We start from the raw sequence: 8721 nt of genomic DNA on the forward strand, positions 1-8721 counted from the left end.
CATATGCCGGCCTGAATCCTTTTTTTTTTTTTTTTTTTTTTTTTTTTTTGAGACAGAGTCTCCCTGGCTGGAGTGCAGTGGTGTGATCTCGGTTCACTGCAACCTCCACCTCCTGGGTTCAAGCGATTCTCCTGCCTTAGCTTCCCGAGAAGCTGGAATTACAGGCATGCACCATCATACCAGGCTAATTTTTTTTTTTTGTATTTTTAGTAGAGATGGGGTTTCACCACATTGGCCAGGCCAGTCTCGAATGCCTGACCTCAAGTGATCCACCCGCCTCAGCCTCGCATGGTGCTGAGATTACAGGTGTGAGCCACCACACCCAACCATGCCTGAATCTATCTTAATTGAAGATGGAAAAATGAAACAGACGTGACCTGTTTATACTCTGAAGTTTGTAAAAGAGTTCACAGAACACTAACCCTCAAAAACTGTACAGAACTACAAATTAATGTAGTGTCTTCACAAGCATCTTCTTATGTGGCCCTCACAGAAGTCCTGTGAGATGACTATGGGGTTGACATTATTTTCTCCATTTATTAGATGAAGAAATTGAGGCTTTGTGCAGCCAAATGAATTGCTCCAAATCACATAATTATTAAGTGGTAGGCTAGGTGCAGTGGATCACACCTGTAATCCCAGCACTTTGGGAGGCCGAGGTAGGTGGATAACTTGAAGTCAGGAGTTCAAGACCAGCCTGGCCAACATGGCGAAACCCTGTCTCTACTAAAAATACAAAAGTTAGTCAGGTGTGGTGGCAGGTGCCTGTAAGCCTAGCTACTCGGAAGGCTGAGGCAGGAGAATCACTTGAACCTGGGAGGTGGAGGTTGCAGTGAGCCGAGATAGCACCACTGCACTGTAGCCTGGGTGACAGAGCAAAACGCTGTCTCAAAAAAAAAAAAAAAAAAAAAAAAAAGTGGTAAAGCTCTGGCTAACAGATATTTTGACCTTAGGCCCTTAGGCCAGTGGTCTTCTATTATGCCATGATGCCTCTTCAAAACGGAGGGATAGACCCTTTTTGTGGTTCATAAGGTTGATTAGTGGGTTCTCATGACACTGTGTGAGATGTGCCTCCCTCAAACCTCGTTACAACGCCGGTGCATTAATCATCTGAGGTAGAAAAACGGGGAGCTGGGCACAGTGGCTCACACCTGTAATCCCAGCACTTTGGAAGGCCAAGGCAGGCCAGTCACCTGAAGTCAGGAGTTTGAGATCAGCCTGGCCAACATGCGGAAACCCCGCCTCTACTAAAAATACAAAATTAGCCAGGCATGGGGGTACACTCCTCTAATCCCAGCTACTCAGGAGACTGAGGCAGGAGAATCGCTTGAATCCAGGAGGTGGAGATTGCAGTGAGCCACCACTGCACTCCAGCCTGGGTGATAGAGTGAGACTCCATCTCAAAAAAGGAAAAAGGGGGAGAGGGGGAGGTATATGGGCCCACCCAAACATTTCAGAATTTTCCCTGGTGCTAGCCTGGAAGGAGTGAGTGATAGTGCAGGGTTTTATTCCTAAATAACTTCAGTTTAGCCCCAGTTGTTTTTCTTGAGTTAGTCCAGAACACCCACTCAAAGAAAACCGGCTGAGTGCAGTGGCTCCTGCCTGTTATCCCAGCACTTTGGGAGGCTGAGGCGAGTGGGTCGCTTGAGCCCACGAGTTCAAGATCAGCCTGGACAACAAAGCTTGATCCCTTCTCTACAAAAAATTTAAAAACTTAGTTGGGCTTGGTGGCACACACCTGTAGTCCCAGCTACTTCAGGAGGCTGAGGTGGGAGGATTGCTTGAGCCCAGGAGGTGGAGGCTGCATCGAGGCATGATTGCACCACTGCACTCCAGCCTGGGCAACAGAGCGAGACCCTGTCTCCAAAAAAGAAGAAGAAAACCTCCCTCCACACAGCTGGGCTGTCCAGCTGCTGCTGAGTCAAGTAGGTCCAGCCCCACGTCTGCACATGGGGTGCCCCCTGCCTGGATGGCTTGCACCCTGACCAGCCCCTGCCACCCCCACATCCCACATTTGTCATAGAAGTGGATGCTATGTTTAGTTCATTGGGATGTCTCCATTACCACTACCATCTTGCATGGTTACATATCTGGATTGTTGGTGTAGAATTTGTCTTCTTGTCTAGAGTGGCAGCTCTTTGAGGTCAAGGGCCCTTGTTTCAGTCACCTTTGGTTCTCAGCGGTGCCTACTTCATAGGAAGGGGCCAGCAAAATGCTTCAAATAAATGCTTTTTCTTTTGTCTCAAGCATACAGCAGGTGCTCAACAAATATTTGCTAATTGCCTCATTGGCAAGTATCCTATTCTGTAGGCAACTCCTCCCTCTTCAGAATGGGCCTTTAAAAAGGGCATATTTTGCCAGGCACAATGGCTCACGCCTGTAATCCCAACACTTTGGGAGGCTGATGCAGGTGGATCATGTGAGGTTGGGTGTTCGAGACCAACCTGGCCAATATGGTGAAACCCCATATCTACTAAAAATACAAAAATTACCCTCATGCCTGTAATCCCAGTCACTCAGGAGGCTGAGTCGGGAGAATCACTTGAACCCGGGAGGCGGATGTTGCAGTGAGCCGAGATCATGCCATTGCACTCCAGCCTGGGCAACAGAGGAAGACTCTGTCTCAAAAAAAAAAAACAAACAAAAACAAACAAACAAAAGAGCATATTCCCAGCCTGGGCAACATAGCAGGACCTCATCTCTACTAAAAAAATTTAAAAATTAGCTGGGTGTAGTGGCACATACCTGTAGTCTCAGCTACTCAGGAGGCTGAGACGAAGGATTCCTTGAGCCAGGGAGGTCAGTGCCGCAGGGAGCTGTGACTGTGCCACCGCACTCCAGCCTGAGCAACAGGCTGACACCCTGTCTCAAAAAATAAATAAGTAAATAATAAAATAATACATTAAAAGGGCACATTCTGTGACTCAGTCACGCTGTTAGAGTCATAATAAGTCATGTCATGCTTCATCAGCAAGTCACCTCAGTCCAACAGTGGTATTGGGTATTTTCTCATGCCTGATTCAAACCTCTGTAGGCTTGAATGAGTGGCATTTTGGGGGCCATGTCGCCATTATTCATCCACTCATCCAGTCAAGCAACCAAGCATTCATACATTTAGTTATTCATTCATTTGTTTAAAAAATAGCAAAAATAGCACCTACTACACATTAGACATAAGGTAACATGTAACTGCTAGTTTCATTATATACTCCTGAGCCTCTAGAATCTCTAAATGGATAAATTTCCTATATAAGTGACATTCTGGTAATATACAGACAATAAACAAAATGAGTAAGATAGATAGCATTTTAGATAGTGATATATGCTAAGAAAACAGGAAAAGGGATATGAAATGTCAGGGGATGGATTTTTTTTTTTTTCCAGACAGAATCTCGCTGTGTCACCCAGGCTGGAGTGCAGCAGCACGATCTCTGCTCACTGCAACCTCTGCCTCTCAGGTTCAAGCAATTCTCCTGCCTCAGCTTCCTGAGTAGCTGTGACTATAGGCGCCCGCCACCACACCCGGCTAATTTTTATATTTTTAGTAGAGATGGGGTTTCAGCATGTAGGCCAGGCTGGTCTCGAACTCCTGACCTCAAATGATCTGCCACCTCAGCCTCCCACAGTGTTGGGATTACAGGCATGAGCCTCTGTGCCGGCCTCAGGGGATGGATGTTTATATTCTACATAAGTTGGCCAGGGAACCAAAATCTGTATTAGTCATGGTTCTCTAGAGGAACAGAAAATACCAATAGGATGAAAAAATGAGGTGGTGGGGAGAAAGAGAGATTGAAGTCTGCAGGGCAGGCCAGAGGACTGGAGACCCAGGGCAGAGTTGATGTTTCAGCTAGAGTCTAAAGGCAGACTGGAAGTAGAATTCCTTCTTCCTGGGGGGACTGTGGTCGTTTTTTTTTTCCCAAGGCCTTCAGCTGATTGAATGAGGCCCGCCCATATGATGGTGTGTAATCCACTTTGCTCAAAGTCTACAGAGGAGGTGGCTTTGACGAAAAAAAAAAAAATCTGCAGAAAGTGAGGAAGTGAATCATGCAAATAAACATCTGGGAAAAAGAAATCTAGGTAGCATGAGAAGCAAGTCCAAAGGCCTTGAGGTAGACATGTGCTGGACACGCTGCTGGAATAGAGCGACTGTGATGGTTAATAGTGTCAATTTGATTGGATTGAAGGATACAAAGTGTGTGGTTCCTGGGTGTGTCTGTCAGGGTGTTGCCAAAGGAGATTAACATCTGAGTCAGTGACTGGCAGAGGCAGACCCGCCCTCAATCTGAGTGGGCACCATCTAATCGGCTGCCAGTGTGGCTAGAAAAAAGCAGGTGGGAGAAGATGGAAGAGCAGACTGGCTGAGTCTTCTGGCCTTCGTCTTTCTCCCATGCTGGATGCTTCCTGCCCTCGAACATCGGACTCCAAGTTCTTCAGCTTTTGGACTCTTGTACTTAGTGGACTCTTAGACCAGTGGTTTGCTGGGGCTCTTGGGCCTTTGGCCACAGACTGAAGGCTGCACTGTCAGCCTCCCTGCTTTTGAGGTTTTGGGACTCAGACTGGCTTCCTTGCTCCTCAACTAGCAGACTGTCATGGGACTTTGCCTTGCGATCGTGTGAGTCAATACTCCCTAATAAACTCCCTTTCATAGATACATCTATCCTATTAGTTCTGTCCCTCTAGAGAATCCTGACTAATACAGTGACCAAGGGTGAAAGCAATGGGAGATTTGAAGTCCAGGACACAGAGCATGTTGGACCTTGCAGGTCTTAAGAACAACTCGAGTGTTACTCTGAGAAAATGGAGCAGATGGATTGAACAAAGGAATAACACTATTTGACTTATGTTTTAACAAGATTGTTGGCAGCTGTGGTGAGAACAGAGTGCAGGTGGGCAAGGACAGAAGCAAGAAACAGGTTGGGAGGCTATTTCAATAGCCCAGGTGAGAACTGATGGTGGCTTAGATCTTGGTAGCAGTCAGAGACAGAGAGAAAGGTCAAGGGAAATGGCTGAATTCTGTTGATCGTTTGGAAATATAGCCAAGAAGATTCGCTGACAGGCTGGATATGGGTTATGGGAGAAAGAAAGGAATTGAGGATGACACTAAGGTTTGTGTCCTGAGTCAGGGCATCTGAGGTGAAGTGAGGAAGTTTGCAGGAGTAGCTTGAAGTAGAGGGCAGGGTACACCTCCAAGACTCTGCTGGGGACAGGCAAGTGGGGTGCCTAACACACCCCAGATGGAGATGTCTAGTAGACAGTTGGATGTACAGATCAGGAGGGAGACGGGTTCAGGCTTGAGATATAAACTGGGGAGTTATCGACATATAGATGGCTTTAAAGTCCTGAAACACTAAAGGAGACCACGTAGAAAGTGAGAGTAGATAGAAAAGAGGTTTAAGGATTAAACTTTGGGGTACCTCAACACTTGGAAGTTGGGAAAATGAAGAGGAACCCAGCAAATGGGACAAGAAAGAGTGCTCAAAAAGAGAAACCAAGTGGGACTCCATCTCAAAAAATAAAAATAAAAGAGAAGCCAGCTCGGGCACGGTAGCTCACACCTGTCACTCCAGCGATTTGGGAGGCTGAGGTGGGAGGATTGCTTGAGCCTAGGAGTTTGAGATCAGCCTGGAAAATATACCAAGACCCCGTCTCTACGAAAAATTTAAAAATTAGCCAGGCTAGGCCGGGCGCAGTGGCTCATGCCTGTAATCCCAGCACTTTGAGAGGCTGAGGTGGGCAGATCACCGGAGGTCAGGAGTTCAAGACCAGCCTGGCCAACAGGGTGAAACCCCGTCTCTACTAACAATACAAAAATTAGCCAGGCGAGGTGGCGGGCACCTGTAATCCCAGCTACTTTTGAGGCTGAGGCAGGAGAATGGCTTGAACCTGGGAGGCAGAGGTTGCAGTGAGCCAAGATGATGCCACTGCACTCTAGCCTGGGCGACAGAGCAAGACTCTGTCTCAAAGAAAAAAATATTATCCAGACATGGTGGTGCACACCTGTAGTCCAAGCTACTCTGGAGGCTGAGGTGGGAGGATCGCTTGAGCCCAGGTCAAGGTTGCAGTGAGCTATGATGGTGCCACTGCGTTCCAGCCTGGGCAACAGAGAGAGACCCTTTCTCAAAAAGAGAGAAGAGACAGCTGGGCATGGTGATGTGCACCTGGAGTCCCAGCTACTTGAGAGGCCGAGCCAGGAGGTTGAGGCTATAGTGTGCTGTGATGCTTGAGCCTGTGAAGAGCCATTGTACTCCAGCCTGGGCAACATAGTGAGACCCTATCTCTTTAAAATAATAAAAAGTCAAAAGAAGTGAGTGGGGTATTGTGGGAGCCAAGGAGTAAAGTATTTCAAGGGGAAAGTGATCAACATATCAAATGCTGCCCCTAAGGACTGAGAAGTGATCATGGACTTGACAAATGTTGGAGAGCTTTTGTGACTAGGGCAGTTGCAGTTTGGTAGAGATGAGGCCTGATTGGGTGGGTTCATGGGAGAATAGAAGCAGAAAAATTAGAGACAATAAACAGAAGCAACTTTCTATTTTTATTTTTATTTTTATTATTATTTTTTTTTGAGATGGAGTCTCTCGGCTCACTGCAACCTCGCTTCCTGGGTTCAAGCGATTCTCCTGCCTCAGCCTCCTGAGTAGCTGAGATTACAGGGGCCTGCCACCACACCCGGCTAATTTTTGTATTGTTAGTAGAGACGGGGTTTCGCCATGTTGGTCAGGCTGGCCTCAAACTCCTGACCTCGTGATCTGCCTGCCTCAGCCTCCCAAAGTGCTGGGATTACAGGTGTGAGCCACCATGCCCAGGCTTTTTTTTTTTTTTTTTTTTTTTTTTTTTAAAGGCTGGAGTATTGAGCAGAGCACAGACAGGCTGGAGTGCAGTGGCACTATCATAGCTCACTGCAGCCTTGAACTCCTGGGCTCAGGCAATCTTCCCACCTCAGCCTCCCGAGCAGCTAGGACTACAGGCTCACACACCACTATACCCAGGTACATTTTTCTTTTTTTGTAGAGACAGGGTGTCACTGTGTTGCTCAGGCTGGTGGTCTCCAGCTCCTGGCCTCAAGCAGTCTTCTTATCTCAGCCTCCTGAGTCACTGGGATTACAGGCATCAGCCACAGGCATCAGCCCAGAAGCAACTCTTACTAATTAATATCAAAGAAATAGTAGCACATGTGTATGCTGATGGGCGTGATGCAGTAAATAGGAGAAAGCTGGTGATGTGGTAGAGAGGGGAGAATTGCCACAGCCTGTTCTTGAGAGGGTATAGAATCTAGCACGCAGTGGAGAGGCTGCAGTTGGCCAGGAACATAAGTCATTCATCTTATTGGAGAGGAAGTGGAGTATCACGGGTCCAGATGCAGGGGGAAGGGTAGCTGCTGTGCTGGGAACTTGTGCACATGCTCTTCTAATAATTTCCATTTCCTTAGTGAAGTAGGAAGCAAAGTCAAGCTCAGCTGAGAGAGTGAAAAGAGAGGAGGAGAGGTTGAAAGCTTGAGGAGAGAGTTAAAATATCCAGTGCTAAATTTTGCTTGGATTTCTACGCGTCGGAAGCAAGCTCTTCAGTAGTTAGAACACACGACATACCAAACCCAGGAGGGAGTTAAAGCAAAGTCTGAAGTTCACTGTAAGATCAGTGTTCGCAGAAGGGAGGGAAGAGGGGAGTGCAAAGAATGCCAGGATGCCCGCAGCAAGACAGGAAGTATCCCAAAGTGGACAAAGGGCTTACCAGGTAGGGGACCAGAGATACCAGTAATGGGGTCCTGAGTTAGACCCCACTGTGAGGTCTGTCAGTGCCTCCAGGAAGTGATAGATAAAGGGCATTCCCTCCATCGTGCCCATTTACTCCCTTCAAATGGAAGATGAGATGTAGAAGGTCGAGTAGGCCAGGAAGAAACATTTGTTTGCAGGGCCCCCCACCTCCAAGTGGCTGGCCCAGTTTCCCCATTAACACAGAGTGTGCTGTGATGATTATGCCTGTGAATAGCCATTGTACTCCAGCCTGGGCAACATAGCCAGACCCCATCTCTTTAAAAATAAAATAGTAAAAAAAATGAAAGAAGGCAAAAGAGGTGAGTGGGATATTGTGGGAACCAAGAAATAAAGTATTTCAAGGGGAAAAGTGGCCAAGCTCCTCCATTAACACATGGCAGTGGGGTGGGCGGTGGGGGGGATGCTATGAGGAAGGAGAGAAGAATGATCTGCACTTTAAGAAGCTCTCTGTGTGAGAAGGCTATGGTTCTCAAGTGTGATCCCCAACCAGCAGCATCAGTTTCACCTGGGAAATTGTTAGAAATGCACATTCTCGGGCCCCACCCCAAACCTGCTGCTCTGGTTTGAAGGCATCCCCTCCAAAATTCATGTTGAAAGGGAATCCCCATGGTGGCAGTATTAAGAGATGGGGCCTTTCAGAGGCGTTAAGCCACGAGGGTTCTGCTGTCATGAATGGATCTGTGCCATATAAAAGGGCTGCAGGGAACTGGCTTAGGCCTTTTTTTGCCCCTCTGCCCTCTACTATGTGAGGGTGGCGCTGGGAGAAGACACCATCCATGGAGCAGGCCCTCACCAGACATTAAACCTATCAGTGATCTTGGACTTCCTTGATCTTGGACTTCCCAGCCTCCAGAACTGTGAGGCATCATTTCTGTTCTTCATCAATAACTCAGTCTCGGGTATTTTGTTATAAATAACGGAGTCTCGGGTATTTTGTTATAGCAGCACT

The 8721-nt window shown here is 47.4% G+C and overlaps 1 non-coding gene across 1 annotated transcript; it reads left to right on the forward strand.

Moving 5' to 3' along the window:
• The first annotated feature begins 1011 nt into the window (after window positions 1-1011).
• On the forward strand, window positions 1012-1116 carry LOC119620049 (small nucleolar RNA U13). Its single transcript, XR_005236444.1, has one exon. It is a non-coding gene; the product is annotated as a small nucleolar RNA U13 (small nucleolar RNA).
• The last annotated feature ends 7605 nt before the right edge of the window (window positions 1117-8721 follow it).

The sequence above is a fragment of the Chlorocebus sabaeus genome, chromosome X (genome assembly GCF_047675955.1).
Source record: "Chlorocebus sabaeus isolate Y175 chromosome X, mChlSab1.0.hap1, whole genome shotgun sequence".
NCBI lineage: Eukaryota > Metazoa > Chordata > Mammalia > Primates > Cercopithecidae > Chlorocebus > Chlorocebus sabaeus.